The 17,085-nt window shown below is 47.9% G+C and overlaps 1 protein-coding gene across 1 annotated transcript in view; it reads right to left on the reverse strand.

Annotated features, from left to right (window-relative positions):
- The window catches only part of LOC109884352 (voltage-dependent P/Q-type calcium channel subunit alpha-1A-like), a 200,620-nt gene that overhangs the window by 122,214 nt on the left and 61,321 nt on the right, over positions 1-17,085 (reverse strand).

A 17,085-nucleotide genomic window follows, 5' to 3' on the forward strand; every position in this document is an offset into this window, starting at 1 on the left:
AAGAAACAGTGGAGACAGTAGAAACAGTAGAAACAGTGGAGACAGTAGAAACAGTAGAAACAGTGGAGACAGTAAAAACAGTAGAAACAGTGGAAACAGTAGAGACAGTAGAAACAGTAGAAACAGTGGAGACAGTAGAAACAGTGGAAACAGTAGAAACAGTAGAGACAGTAGAAACAGTGGAAAACAGTAGAAACAGTGGAGACAGTAGAAACAGTGGAAACAGTAGAAACAGTAGAGACAGTAGAAACAGTGGAAAACAGTAGAAACAGTGGAAACAGTAGGAACATTAGAAACAGTAGAAACAGTAGAATCAGTGGAAAACAGTAGAAACTGTAAAAACAGTGGAAAACAGTATAAATAGTGGAGACAGTGGAAACAGTGGAAACAGTGGAGACAGTAGAAACAGTAGAAACAGTGGAGACAGTAGAAACAGTGGAAAACAGTAGAAACAGTGGAAACAGTAGGAACATTAGAAACAGTAGAAACAGTAGAATCAGTGGAAAACAGTAGAAACAGTAAAAACAGTGGAAAACAGTATAAATAGTGGAGACAGTGGAAACAGTAGAAACAGTAGGAACAGTAGAAAACAGTAGAAACCGTGGAGACAGTAGAAACAGTAGAAAACAGTAGAAACCGTGGAGACAGTAGAAACAGTGGAGAACAGTAGAAACAGTGGAAACAGTAGGAACAGTGGAAAACAGTAGAAACCGTGGAGACAGTAGAAACAGTGGAAAACAGTAGAAACAGTGAGTGTAATTAACAAGCGTTCCATTTCAGCAGAAAACAAACAGTATTTGGGGTATAAAAAGTCATAAAAAGCACAGGAACACACACATGACATGATTGGTCAGTGCTGTCTGGGATCCTTGGGATGTCCCTACCCTAAACCCTGACCTTAAACCTTACCCTAACCATATCCACAACCCTTACCTAACCCCAACCATACCCTTTACCAACTGGGGTAGGGACATCCCAAGGATTCCGGATAGTACGGACCTGACATGATCTCACACACATCTCCATAGTAACGTGATCCACATGAGTCATGTGTGTAGTGTCACACCACCATGGTCACTGTGACTGGTCTATACGACCTCTCTTTTAGAGGCTGCCTGGCTCGGTGTGAAGTGATCAACTAGACATCTCATTTATCACTATTTCATTCATTAATTCCCTCCCTCTCCCTCTCCCTCGGTTCCATCTCTCTGACAGTCAGCCTCTCTGTACATCAGACCAGGAGGACTTGATGCTGGTTAGTGCAGGTTCTCCATCACACACAAGACATGGGTAACGTGTGTGATGGAGGGTAACGTGTGTGATGGAGGGTAACGTGTGTGATGGAGGGTGACGTGTGTGATGGAGGGTGACGTGTGTGATGGAGGGTAACGTGTGTGATGGAGGGTAACATGTGTGATGGAGGGTAACGTGTGTGATGGAGGGTAACGTGTGTGATGGAGGGTGACGTGTGTGATGGAGGGTAACGTGTGTGATGGAGGGTAACGTGTGTGATGGAGGGTAACGTGTGTGATGGGGAATCACAGAGAGAGAGGAAGAAAACAGAGAAGGAGCGAGGTGGGGTTTGGGATATGCAGCTTCTATAATTCACTCAGCGTAAGAGAGTTATATTATAACAACTGATGCAACAGACAGACAGAAAGTGGTCAGTCTGAGACAGTTCCTCCCAAACGCTCTTTAAAAAACACGAGGTCAGGTTTTGGCCCCTCTCCTCTTCCTCCTCCTCCCTTTCTACTCCAGACTCATTTCACTAAGAGCCCCATTCATTAACAGGTATAATATATTTGGCCAGAACAGTCATTCTCTCAATGGGGTTTGAACTGTGTGTGTGTGTGTGTGTGTGTGTGTGTGTGTGTGTGTGTGTGTGTGTGTGTGTGTGTGTGTGTGTGTGTGTGTGTGTGTTTGTACGCGTCCGTCCGTGTACGTGCCAGACCAGTCATTCACTCAATAGGGTTTTAACAGGCCTGCTGGCGAAAGCAACTGAGGAAGGCAGAAACTAAACTATTCACCCCAAGGAGAGGACCAATCATGGGATTGAGAGATGGATGAATGGATAGAGGGATATATATAGGGTTGAAGGGAGGGACGGATAGAGTTGGCTGGTGTTGAATGACTCCTTCTCCACTTATTTACCTCATTGTCTCTCTCTCTCTCCCTCTCTCTCTTTCTCTCTCTCTCTCACCTTCCTTCCTTCCTTCCTTCCTTCCTTCCTTCCTTCCTTCCTTCCTTCCTTCCTTCCTTCCTTCCTTCCTTCCTTCCTTCCTTCCTTCCTTCCTTCCTTCCATCCTTCCTTCCTTCCTTCCTTCCTTCCTTCCTTCCTTCCTTCCTTCCACACGCGTCTCTCCAAAACATCTCTATAGTCTCAACCATTGTATATTTACATGACTGTTCTATATTCTGTAAAGACAGACAGTAAAGGGCAAAAACTAAAACGGGCTTGGTAAACCCTGTCCGGTGGCAACTGCATGTACACGCATCCACCACTAGAGGGGGCAACCACTGTGTCCAGTAGGGACCACACTGAATGAAACCAGGGCAGCAATGGAGGGGTGAGAGAGATGGAAGAGGAGAGTGGAGGGATCGGTGAGTGAGAGTGAAAGTGAAGAATAGAGAAAATAGGAAATTGACAGAAGCTACAGAAAGGATGACATGTGGAAGGGGGAGGAGCCACTTTGGGGAAGGAGAGGAATAGAAAGAGGAGGAAGAGAAAAGGAAAGGAGGGAAAGGAAAGGAGTGAGGTAGAGGAGGAACAAATAAAGGAGAGATGAAAGAGGAGGAAGATGGAGGTAAAATAGGGACGATGCCCATCAGAGATAGAGATTGAAAAGCAGTGTTACTGCTCTGTGTGACCAGAGAGAGACAATCTGCTAAATAATCCTACAGAGATACCCTAGAGAGAGAGAGACAGAGAAAGAGGGATAGAGAAAGGAGAGAGATGGAGGGAAAGAGAGAGAGAGGCAGGGTGTGTGTGAGGAAGAGAGAGAATGTGAGAGAGGCGATGGTGTCTGTGTGACTGGGTGAGATGGAGGGAGGGAGAACAGGGAGGTATGGTAGAGAGGCGATGGTGTCTATGTGACTGGGTGAGATGGAGGGAGGGAGAACAGGGAGTATGGTAGAGAGGCGATGGTGTCTGTGTGACTGGGTGAGATGGAGGGAGGGAGAAGAGGGAGGTATGGTAGAGTGGCGAGGGATTCACACGGAGGAGAGGTGTGTGGAGAGTGCTGACAGGGCCACTCTACTGGGGAACACCTGTCTATCAACCTGCAGACACACACACACACACACACACACACACACACACACACACTACTCTCACACACAGACAAACACACCTAGAACACACAGACATAGCCATTATTATGAGCCGTCCTCCCCTCAGCAGCCTCCACTGTGTAGGAACGTTATGTCTTCAGTAAAACAGAGAAGGAGAGGGAGGCCAGAAAAGAAGAGACTGTCAACTGCCTGCTAGATTTTGTAGTGAGTCAGCGTGAATGTACTGAAACCAATGTGGTTGCACACTGAGTATATCAAACATGCTCATTCCATGACAGACTGACCAGGTGAATCCAGGTGAAAGCTATGATCCCTTATTGATGTCACTTGTTAAAGCCACTTCAATCAGTGTAGATGAAGGGGAGGAGACATGTTAAAGAAGGACTTTCAAGCCTTGAGACAATTGAGACATGGATTGTGTATGTGTGTCATTCAGAGGGTGAATGGACAAGACAAAAGATTGAAGTGCCTTTGAATGGGGTATGGTAGTAGGTGTCAGGCACACTAATTTGTGTCAAGGACTGCAACACTGCTGGGTTTTTCATGGTCAACAGTTTCCCGTGTGTATCAAGAATGTTCCACCACCCAGAGAACATCCAGCCAACTTAACACAACTGTGGGAAGCATTGGAGTCAACATGGGCCAGCATCCCTGTGGAATGCTTTCAACATCTTGTAGAGTCCATGCCCCCGACAAACTGAGGCTGTTCTGAGGGTGCAACTCAATATTAGGAAGGTGTTCCTAATGTTTGGTAAAGTCAGTGTACATACACAGTCCTGTGTATGAAGGGTATGTCTATACATTACAGTAAGAGAGAGAGAGAGAGGGCCAGAAAAGAAGAGAAAATCAACTCCCTGCTCGAAGCGTGTCAGCGTGAACGTTCTCCAACCAATGTGGTTGTATGTGTGTACATCACAGTGTGTACTCACACAGACAGATACAGACTACTGTACGTTCACAACCCAACGCCTCAACTAAGACAAACATCATGAAGAAGATGATGATGAGGAAGATGGTGGAGGTCTCTCCCCGTTCCCCGAATCGCCATGGCAACCGACGATTCCTCTTTTCTCAGGAAGTATCCCCGGTTACCGAACTGCTCTCATTCATAACCGTTGCCATGGCAACGGAGCCCTCATTCATTGATGGAATCTCGGCATTGCCGTGGCAACGAGGCGGGTAGAGGGTCTCCTAGCGATTGTTTGACTCTTTTTTGAGGTGTGGGTTCTCTGCACTGCCACACACTGAGCAAACACACACACACACACACACACATACGCTACACACACACACACACACACACACACACACACACACACACATACACACACACACACACACACATACGCTACACACACCATAAATGTACATGCTTTCAAACACAGACACACAAACACACAGTCTTATCTAGTATGTGATGTACAGTAGTGTGTGGGTATGTGTGGTGTAAAACATCATATTAGCATACAGGAGCAAAGGAATATGGGTCAGATATACTTTCTTCTTATACATTCCTGTGTGTGTGTGTGTGTGTGTGTGTGTGTGTGTGTGTGTGTGTGTGTGTGTGTGTGTGTGTGTGTGTGTATGTGTGTGTGTCTGTGTGTGTGTGTGTGTGTGTGTGTGTGTGTGTGTGTGTGTGTGTGTGTGTGTGTGTGTGTGTGAAAGAATGTACGCATATGGTGTGTATAGCATGAGTGTGTCTGAATGTGTGTATCTGAAAACCATGTGGGAGTGCCATGTGTTAGCTCAGTGTGAGCTCCTGTCCACTCAATGTTTCCAACTGAGCCCTATAGGCCGTCACACACACACACACACACACACACACACACACACACACACACACACACACACACACACACACACACACACACACACACACACACACACACACACACACACACACACACACACACACACAAAATGTGAACATCTGAAATTAAGTCAAATATTGAACAGTTAAAACCATCTAAAAATAGACTGTTCAAATCCACTATGCTATTTTTCCTACAACCTGCAACAATAAGCCACCCTCTATGTGGCTATGGCACATCAACCTTCCCTTTACAACCATTATGTCACCGGTCAACCCCCGCTTTTCACAGTAGACATGGTACGCCCCAATCACTTTCCATTATTGGAAGAGTCTACTTGCTCAGCTGAAAGGGGTTGAGGGATGATAATGGCTACATCACCTTCCCACCTAGTTTATCACAAACACTTTATTGCTATACTCTCAACATCTCTCTCCCTCTCTATTCCCTTTCCACTGTCTCTGTCCTCTCCTCTCTCCTTCTCTGAACATCTCTCCCTTTCTCTCGTCCTACATTGTTCTTCTCTCTCTCTCTCTCTCTCTCTCTCTCTCTCTCTCTCTCTCTCTCTCTCTCTCTCTCTCCAGTGCTAACACTCAGCTGATGGACCCACTGGCTCCATCCAGTCATCCCCTCCCTCCTCCCCTCTAGCCATCCAGTCCAGTCACCCCGTCCCTCCTCATCTCTAGCCATCCAGTCCAGTCACCCCCTCCCTCCTCATCTCTAGCCATCCAGTCCAGTCACCCCCTCTAACCACCCAGTCCAGTCACGCTCTCCCTACCTTCCTCTCTCCCTCCTCCCATCCTTCCTTCCCTTGTCCATCCCCCGCTCACCACAGTATCTCTACATCCTTCCTCCACCTGCCCACTCAACTCACTCCCTCTCTCTCCCTCTCTCCTTTCCCTCTTTTTATCTCTCCCTTGATTCCTTGCCTCCTCCAGTCTGCCAATCCTCCAGACCAGTCAGGCGAAGGGAGGATGAAGGAGAGAGCAGTAAAAGGAGGGATGAATGCTTCCTCCTGGTTATGTCCAACTCATTCATCTCTCTCTCTCTCTCTCTCTCTCTCTCTCTCTCTCTCTCTCTCTCTCTCTCTCTCTCTCTCCTGTGACCAGCTGTCCCTCTCTCCTTTCTCGTCACCTTGTCCCCACTCCATCCTTTGGCCTTTTCTCTCTCCTGCCCTCACATTCCCCCTCTCTCTCCTCTACACTCCCTCCTTCTTTCCATCCCTCCCTCATCCCTCTCTCTCCCCCTCTCCCTGGCTAGCTGATCCTCCACCTGTTTCTCTGTGGGGACCAGCGTGTGATCTGGCATTCGCAAGGACATTAGCTACTCAATGAGTGTGTTTGTGTGTGTGTGTGTAGGTGTGCATGCTCTATCCTGTGTGTGTCTGTGCGCGCACACTTTATCCTGTATGTGAATGTGTGTGTGTGTGGTGTGTGTGTGTTTGGTGTTTGTGTGTATGTGTGGTGTGTGTGTCTACGTGTGTTGTGTGTGTGTGTGTGTTTGTCCTATAGGGTAGGTACAGTGTCCTAGTGTTTAGCAGAGAGTCAGGCCTCTAAATGACTGCAGGCTTATAATGATAATGGAAGTGATGGCAGCGGGACAATATTCACACGGGTACCACTTCTCTCTCTCCTCCCTCTCTCTCTGTCGCTCTCTCTTCCTCCCTGCCTCTCTCTGCCAGCTCTCTCCTTCTCTCTCTCCTCCCTCTCTCTCTGTCTCTCTCTCTTCCTCCCAGCCTCTCTCTGCCAGCTTTCTCCTTTACTCTCTCCTCCCTCGCTCTCTGTCGCTCTCCCTCCCTACCTCTCTCTCTCTGCCAGCTCTCTCTTCTCTGCCTCTCTTCCTATCTATCTCTCTATCCTTCCATCTTCCTCTCTCTCTTTTTCTCCTCTCCTTCTCCTCCTCTCGCTATCCCCCTCTCTCCTTCACATATCCTTTCTCAAATACTGTACATGCAGACTTAGTTTATCTCTCTCTCTCCCATACAGTACATTTCAGCTTTCCAGACGACCTCCATTCCTTCCTGTTGGTATCTCTGAAGTCCAACTGTGTTAACATCAGTTGAAATGTTTCTGTTGCTAAGCATCATTAAAATCACATTGGGGATGTTTTAAATGGAGAGGGGACAAACATACACTTCTTTTCTTAGCTCTGACCCAGTTGCAGCAGAGGACAGGACACTGGCTACTGTAAATGGGTTATAAATGGGTTATGAATGGGTTATGTATGGGTTATGAATGGGTTATGTATGGGTTATGAATGGGTTATGTATGGGTTATAAATGGGTTATGAATGGGTTATGTATGGGTTATGTATGGGTTATGAATGTGTTATGTATGTGTTATGTATGTGTTATGTATGGGTTATGTATGTGTTATGTATGGGTTATGTATGGGTTATGTATGGGTTATGAATGTGTTATGTATGGGTTATGAATGTGTTATGTATGGGTTATACATTTTCCATTAATATGTTATGTATGTGTTATGTATGGGTTATGTATGGGTTATGTATGGGTTATGAATGTGTTATGTATGGGTTATGAATGTGTTATGTATGGGCCATGAATGTGTTATGTATGGGTTATACATTTTCCATTAATATGTTATGTATGTGTTATGTATGGGTTATGTATGTGTTATGTATGGGTTATCTATGGGTTATGTATGGGTTATGTATGGGTTATGAATGTGTTATGTATGGGTTATGAATGTGTTATGTATGGGTTATGTATGGGTTATGTATGGGTTATGAATGTGTTATGTATGGGTTATGAATGTGTTATGTATGGGCCATGAATGTGTTATGTATGGGTTATACATTTTCCATTAATGTGTTATGTATGGGTTATGAATGTGTTATGTATGGGTTATACATTTTCCATTAATATGTTATGTATGTGTTATGTATGGGTTATGAATGTGTTATGTATGGGCCATGAATGTGTTATGTATGGGTTATACATTTTCCATTAATATGTTATGTATGGGTTATGAATGTGCAATGTATGGGTTATGAATGTGCTATGTATGGGTTATGAATGGGAAGGCCCTTCCCTGTTACAGCCTGACAATGCCCCTGTGCACAAAGCGAGGTCCATACAGAAATTGTTTGTCGAGATTAGTGTGGAAGAACTTGACTGGCCTGGACAGAGCCCTGACCTCAACCCCATTGAACACCTTTGGGATAAATTGGAACGCTGACTGCAAGCCAGGCCTAATCGCCCAACATCAGTACCTGACCTCACTAATGCTCTTGTGGCTGAATGGAAGCAAGTTCCCGCAGCAATGTGAGAACATCTAGTGGAAAGCCTCCCAGAAGAGTGGAGGCTGTTATAGCAGCAAGGGTGGACCAACTCCATATTAATGCCCATGATTTTGGAATGAGATGTTCGATCTGCAGGTGTCCATATACCTTTCTTCATGTAGCGTAGGTACAGTTAAAATTAAATGTTACCATCTGACCTAGTTGCAGAAGAGGACAGAACACTAGCTACATTCATACGCACTGCTTACGAATGTGTTATGTGTAGGTTATGAATATGTTATGAAGTCCTTATATAGCCTTTAGGTGTTACCATCTGACCACGTTGCAGCAGTAGAGGACACTAGCTACTGTAAACGACTACATTAGACAGCTCCATGACTTACATACTGCCTATGTACACTACCATTCAAAGGTTTGGGGCCACTTAGAAATGTCTTTGTTTAATAGACATTTTTTGTCTATTAAAATAACATCAAATTGATCAGAAATACAGTGTAGACAATGTTGTAAATGACTATTGTAGCTGGAAACGGCAGATTTTTTAAATGGAATATCTACATAGGCGTACAGAGGCCCATTATCAGCAACCATCACTCCTGTGTTCCAATGGCACATTGTGTTAGCTAATCCAAGTTGATCATTTTAAAAGGCTAATTGATCATTAGAAAACCCTTTTGCAATTATGTTAGCACAGCTGAAAACTGTTGTTCTGATTTTAGTTTTAACTGTCCTTCTTTAGACTAGTTGAGTATCTGGAGCATCAGCATTCGTGGGTTCAATTACAGGCTCAAAATGGCCAGAAACAAAGACCTTTCTTCTGAAACTCGTCAGTCTATTCTTTTTCTGAGAAATGAAGGCTATTCCATGCGATAAACTGCCAAGAAACTGAAGATCTCGTACAACGCTGTGTACTTCTCCATTCACAGAACAGAGCAAACTGGCTCTAACCAGAATAGAAAGAGGTGTGGGAAGCCCCGGTGCACAACTGAGCAAGAGGACAAGTACATTAGAGACATTAGTACAAGTACATTAGAGTGTCTAGTTTGAGAAACAGAAGCCTCACAAGTCCTCAACAGGCAGCTTCATTAAATAGTACCCGCAAAATACCAGTCTCAACGTCAACAGTGAGGAGGCGACTCCGGGATGCTGGCCTTCTACGCAGTCCAGTGTCTGTGTTAATTTGCCCATCTTAATCTTTTCTTTTTATTGGCCAGTCTGAGATATGTCTTTTTCTTTGCAACTCTGCCTAGAAGGCCAGCATCCCAGAGTCGCCTCTTCACTGTTAACGTTGAGACTGGTGTTTTGCAGGTACTATTTAATCAGCCATTTACAGCTACAATAGTCATTTACAACATTAACAATGTCTACACAGTATTTCTGATCAATTTGATGTTATTTTGAATGGACAAAAAAAGTGCTTTTCTTTCAAAAACAAGGACATTTGTAAGTGACCCCAAACTTTTGAACGGTAGTGTGTGTGTTATGTAAGAGTTATGGAGTCCTTTTGTTACTGTAACTTTCATTTAGTCTTTCCTCATTCCGACTTCATTGCAGTAAAGGTCAAGACACTAGCTGAATGCATACATACTGCTTATGAATGTGTTATGCATTAGTTATGAATGTGTCATGAAGCCCTTAGGTAGTCATTAGGTTCAGCCAGCTACAGCGGAGGACAGGACACTTAGCTACATTACATTGTGACATCACAATGGCAGTTACGTTCTAAACCAATGCAATGTTGACTGACATGAATACTAAACAGGCAGGAGAATACACTTCCTCCTTCTCTTTATCTCTCCCTCTCTTTCTCACTCTTTCTCTCTCTCTCTCTCTCTTTATCTATCATTCTCAATCTGTATCTACCTCTCTCTTTCTCTCTCGCTCTGTCTCTCTCTCTCTACTTCTCCATGTCTCTCTTTCCCATGTGTGTGCCAAGAATGAAGTCACCACTCACTAACACACACACACACACACACACACACACACACACACACACACACACACACACACACACACACGTCTCACATGGCCGCAGTGGCAGACTCTGTCACGACTCGCAGTGCAGACACACACAAAGAGATACAAAGCCTTCAGTATATCACTCATCACTGTTAGCGCAACACACACACACACACACACACACACACACACACACACACACACACACACACACACACACACACACACACACACACACACACACACACACACACACACACACACACTCTCAACACACACCTTGTGTGTGTCTCTGTTTGTATGTAATAGACAATGTTTGTGTCGCATTTGTGTTTGCATGTTGTAGCGTGTGTGTGTGTAGGGATGGGTCTGTCTGTAAATAGAAATCAAAGCTGCGGGCAGGAGTGTGGAGGAGGTATTTTATCTTCAAAGTGCAGCTCACACACACACAAACACACACACAAACACACACACAAACACACAAACAACCACACACACGTACGCGCACGCAGACACACACACACGCAGACTGGACAGGTATAGCATAGTGTAGGTTACAAAACAAACAAGCTTTTAAATAATACATGAAATATCTAGTTGAGCATTTTATTTGAGTGATCATGGTAATCTATCTGTGGGTACTGAGCATCTTTTGAGTATATGTATTTAGGCCATGCCTAGTGATGCTGTGTGTGTGTGTGTGTGTGTGTGTCTGTGTGTGTGTGTGTGTGTGTGTGTCTGTGCATCTGTGTGTGTTGTCTGCGTGCGTATAGTTCGATGTTGTGTGTGTGTGTGTGTGTGTGTGTCTGTGTGTGTGTGTTGTGACGACCCTCCCACTCTGTCTGTCGATTTCTTTCTCTTTCCTCTTGTTTTCCATATTAGGACGTCGGTGGGCGGAGCTGGGAGGGTCGTCAGCGACATGGGACACGCCTGGGATAAATACACCACTTCCCCAATCACTGAGGAGACTAGAACCATGCACACACACCTGGGCCCGGGTGTGTCCCGGGATAAATACACCTCTTCCCCAGTCACTGAGGAGACTAGAACCATGCACACACACCTGGGCCCGGGTGTGTCCCGGGATAAATACACCTCTTCCCCAGTCACTGAGGAGACTAGAACCATGCACACACACCTGGGCCCGGGTGTGTCCCGGGATAAATACACCTCTTCCCCAGTCACTGAGGAGACTAGAACCATGCACACACACCTGGGCCCGGGTGTGTCCCGGGATAAATACACCTCTTCCCCAGTCACTGAGGAGACTAGAACCATGCAGACACACCTGGGCCCGGGTGTGTCCCGGGATAAATACACCTCTTCCCCAGTCACTGAGGAGACTAGAACCATGCAGACACGCCTGGGCCCGGGTGTGTCCCGGGATAAATACACCTCTTCCCCAGACACTGAGGAGACTAGAACCATGCAGACACACCTGGGCCCGGGTCTGTCCCGGGATAAATACACCTCTTCCCCAGTCACTGAGGAGACTAGAACCATGCAGGCACACCTGGGCCCGGGTGTGTCCCGGGATAAATACACCTCTTCCCCAGTCACTGAGGAGACTAGAACCATGCAGACACACCTGGGCCCGGGTGTATCCCGGGATAAATACACCTCTTCCCCAGTCACTGAGGAAACTCGAACCATGCAGACACACCTGGGCCCGGGTGTGTCCCGGGATAAATACACCTCTTCCCCAGTCACTGAGGAGACTAGAACCATGCAGACACACCTGGGCCCGGGTCTGTCCCGGGATAAATACACCTCTTCCCCAGTCACTGAGGAGACTAGAACCATGCAGACACACCTGGGCCCGGGTGTGTCCCGGGATAAATACACCTCTTCCCCAGTCACTGAGGAGACTCGAACCATGCAGGCACACCTGGGCCCGGGTCTGTCCCGGGATAAATACACCTCTTCCCCAGTCACTGAGGAGACTAGAACCATGCAGACACACCTGGGCCCGGGTGTGTCCCGGGATAAATACACCTCTTCCCCAGTCACTGAGGAGACTAGAACCATGCAGACACACCTGGGCCCGGGTGTGTCCCGGGATAAATACACCTCTTCCCCAGTCACTGAGGAGACTAGAACCATGCAGACACACCTGGGCCCGGGTGTGTCCCGGGATAAATACACCTCTTCCCCAGTCACTGAGGAGACTAGAACCATGCAGACACACCTGGGCCCGGGTGTGTCCCGGGATAAATACACCTCTTCCCCAGTCACTGAGGAGACTCGAACCATGCAGGCACACCTGGGCCCGGGTCTGTCCCGGGATAAATACACCTCTTCCCCAGTCACTGAGGAGACTAGAACCATGCAGACACACCTGGGCCCGGGTGTGTCCCGGGATAAATACACCTCTTCCCCAGTCACTGAGGAGACTAGAACCATGCAGACACACCTGGGCCCGGGTGTGTCCCGGGATAAATACACCTCTTCCCCAGTCACTGAGGAGACTAGAACCATGCAGACACACCTGGGCCCGGGTGTGTCCCGGGATAAATACACCTCTTCCCCAGTCACTGAGGAGACTAGAACCATGCAGACACACCTGGGCCCGGGTGTGTCCCGGGATAAATACACCTCTTCCCCAGTCACTGAGGAGACTAGAACCATGCAGACACACCTGGGCCCGGGTGTGTCCCGGGATAAATACACCTCTTCCCCAGTCACTGAGGAGACTAGAACCATGCAGACACACCTGGGCCCGGGTGTATCCCGGGATAAAGACACCTCTTCCCCAGTCACTGAGGAGACTAGAACCATGCAGACACACCTGGGCCCGGGTGTGTCCCGGGATAAATACACCTCTTCCCCAGTCACTGAGGAGACTAGAACCATGCAGACACACCTGGGCCCGGGTGTGTCCCGGGATAAATACACCTCTTCCCCAGTCACTGAGGAGACTAGAACCATGCAGACACACCTGGGCCCGGGTGTGTCCCGGGATAAATACACCTCTTCCCCAGTCACTGAGGAGACTAGAACCATGCAGACACACCTGGGCCCGGGTGTGTCCCGGGATAAATACACCTCTTCCCCAGTCACTGAGGAGACTAGAACCATGCAGACACACCTGGGCCCGGGTGTGTCCCGGGATAAATACACCTCTTCCCCAGTCACTGAGGAGACTAGAACCATGCAGACACACCTGGGCCCGGGTGTGTCCCGGGATAAATACACCTCTTCCCCAGTCACTGAGGAGACTAGAACCATGCAGACACACCTGGGCCCGGGTGTATCCCGGGATAAAGACACCTCTTCCCCAGTCACTGAGGAGACTAGAACCATGCAGACACACCTGGGCCCGGGTGTGTCCCGGGATAAATACACCTCTTCCCCAGTCACTGAGGAGACTAGAACCATGCAGACACACCTGGGCCCGGGTGTATCCCGGGATAAATACACCTCTTCCCCAGTCACTGAGGAGACTAGAACCATGCAGACACACTGTTGGATTTTGGTTGTGGCATTTTTGTTTGTTTGTTTGTTTGGCATGTTTCAACCCTCCTCATACACACCACCACACGCTACCGATTACTGACTACAGACACCATTGTTAATTATATATAGGTTACCTCAGTTAATAAATGTATTCTTGTTATTCCTTATCTCCACGTTGGTTCGTGACAGTGTGCATAGTGATGCTGCATAGTGATGCTGTGCGTGTGTGTGTGTTTGCGTGTCTATGTATCTGTCTATGTGTGTGTGTGTGTCGGAGCACAGGATAAGGCTGTTAGAGAGTCTGTGTCTCAAGACTGTACTGGTGATTGATCATCTGCACCAATGAAAACCAGGTTACCGCACACACACACACACACACACACACACACACACACACACACACACACACACACACACACACACACACACACACACACACACACACACACACACACACATACACACACACACACACATAGGCACACACACACACACACACACACCACACGCACACATGCACACGTTTGCTCTCATTCCCTCTCAACGTGTTTGCTGTCTCATGTCCCTCTCTCTGCTCCCCCTCTCTTAATCACTCACTTTCTCTGGTTCTCCTCCCATCCTTTTCCCTGCTCCCAGACCTCTCTCGCTCTGCCTCCATCCCTCACTCTAAGTATCACCATCATCATCCCTGCATCCTTCTCTTCCCTCTCCCTACGTCACACTGTCATCTCTCTACCTCTCCCTTCTCTCACGCGCTCCCTCTTACCAGTGCAATCCACCATCCATTCCTTTCCACCCCATTGCTCCTCCCTATTCTCTTATTCTCTCTCCCGCTCCCTCTCTCTCTCTCCTTCTCCCTCCCCTGTTTTCCAGAGCCAAGGGGAATAGAGAGACAGAGTGACGTTTCTCTCCCTCCCCTGTTTTCCAGAGCCAAGGGGAATAGAGAGACAGAGTGACGTTTCTCTCTCTCCCCTGTTTTCCAGAGCCAAGGGGAATAGAGAGACAGAGTGACGGTTCTCTCCCTCCCTCTGTTACCACTGCAATACTCCCTGCTCTCTCTCCGTCTTCTCCCCCTCGCTTCCTTATTGCTCTTCCTTAGAGCTGCGGGTGGACTCAGAGAAGTGTTTTGAGGTCTCTCTCTCTCTCTCTCTCTCTCTCATAAACCATACAGCAGTGATGTATAGACTGAAGAACATACACACATTCACCACCTCTACTTACAAGAGCAGCATCCCCCACACTTTTACAGTGCACACACACGCACATGCGCAGTCTCCAGGGCAAACCCAAATTGAGAGGTCTGACTGACACAGAGAGAGGAGGATGGGTGAGAAAGAGAGTGGGGAGAGAGAGGAGAGGAGGATGGGTGAGAAAGAGAGTGGGGAGAGAGAGGAGAGGAGGATGGGTGAGAAAGAGAGTGGGGAGAGAGAGGAGATGAGGATGGGTGAGAAAGAGAGTGGGGAGAGAGAGGAGAGGAGGATTGGTGAGAGAGTGGGGAGAGAGAGGAGAGGAGGATGGGTGAGAAAGAGAGTGGGGAGAGAGGAGAGGAGGATGGGTGAGAAAGAGAGTGGGGAGAGAGAGGAGAGGAGGATGGGTGAGAAAGAGAGTGGGGAGAGAGAGGAGAGGAGGATGGGTGAGAAAGAGAGTGGGGAGAGAGAGGAGAGGAGGATGGGTGATAAAGAGAGTGGGGAGAGAGAGGAGAGGAGGATGGGTGAGAAAGAGAGTGGGGAGAGAGAGGAGAGGAGGATGGGTGAGAAGAGAGTGGGAGAGAGAGGAGAGAGAGGAGAGAGAGGAGAGAGAGGAGAGGAGGATGGGTGAGAAAGAGAGAGAGGAGAGAGAGGAGAGAGAGGAGAGGAGGATGGGTGAGAAAGAGAGAGAGGAGAGAGAGGAGAGAGAGGAGAGAGAGGAGAGGAGGGGGAAAACTAGGGAAGAATAAAAAGCAGCTGACAGTCTCTGCACGTTGTCCTCTCTCTTTCCCTCCAGTACAATTCCTTATATTCCTCCCTAGTTAAATAAAGGTAAAAAATAACTACAAATAAATATATATCTCCCCCTTCACCCCCCTCCCTCTATCTCTATCTCCATCCATTCCTCTGTCAGTGCCTTCAATACTATTCTCTCTTCCCCTTTCCTTGTCTCTCTCTATCTCTCTCCCCTCTCAATCTCTATGTCCCCCTCGACACCTCCTCTCTATCTCTCTCCTCTCTCTATCTCTATGTCCCCCTCGACACCTCCTCTCTATCTCTCTCCCCTCTCAATCTCTATGTCCCCCTCGACACCTCCTCTCTATCTCTCTCCTCTCTCTATCTCTATATCCCCCTCGACACCTCCTCTCTATCTCTCTCCCCTCTCAATCTCTATGTCCCCCTCGACACTTCCTCTCTATCTCTCTCCTCTCTCTATCTCTATGTCCCCCTCGACACCTCTCTATCTCTCTCCTCTCTCTATCTCTATGTCCCCCTCGACACCTCCTCTCTATCTCTCTCCCCTCTCAATCTCTATGTCCCCCTCGACGCCTCCTCTCTATCTCTCTCCCCTCTCTATCTCTATGTCCCCCTCGACACCTCCTCTCTATATCTCTCCTCTCTCTATCTCTATGTCCCCCTCGACACCTCCTCTCTATCTCTCTACCCTCTCTATCTCCATGTCCCCCTCGACACCTCCTCTCTATCTCTCTCCTCTCTCTATCTCTATGGCCCCCTCGACACCTCATCTCTATTTCTCTCCCCTCTCAATCTCTATGTCCCCCTCGACACCTCCTCTCTATATCTCTCCTCTCTCTATCTCTATGTCCCCCTCGACACCTCCTCTCTATCTCTCTCCTCTCTCCATCTCCCCCTCGACACCTCCTCTCTATCTCTCTCCTCTCTCTATCTCTATGTCCCCCTCGACACCTCCTCTCTATCTCTCTCCCCTCTCAATCTCTATGTCCCCCTCGACACCTCCTCTCTATCTCTCTCCTCTCTCTATCTCTATGTCCCCCTCGACACCTCCTCTCTATCTCTCTCCTCTCTCTATCTCTATGTCCCCCTCGACACCTCCTCTCTATCTCTCTCCCCTCTCTATCTCTATGTCCCCCTCGACACCTCCTCTCTATCTCTCTCCTCTCTCTATCTCTATGTCCCCCTCGACACCTCCTCTCTATCTCTCTCCCCTCTCAATCTCTGTCCCCTCGACACCTCCTCTCTATCTCTCTCCTCTCTCTATCTCTACGTCCCCTCGACACCTCCTCTCTATCTCTCTCCTCTCTGTATCTCTATGTCCCCCTCGACACCTCATCTCTATCTCTCTCCTCTCTCTATCT

The sequence above is a fragment of the Oncorhynchus kisutch genome, linkage group LG1, assembly GCF_002021735.2.
Source record: "Oncorhynchus kisutch isolate 150728-3 linkage group LG1, Okis_V2, whole genome shotgun sequence".
Classification (NCBI taxonomy): domain Eukaryota; kingdom Metazoa; phylum Chordata; class Actinopteri; order Salmoniformes; family Salmonidae; genus Oncorhynchus; species Oncorhynchus kisutch.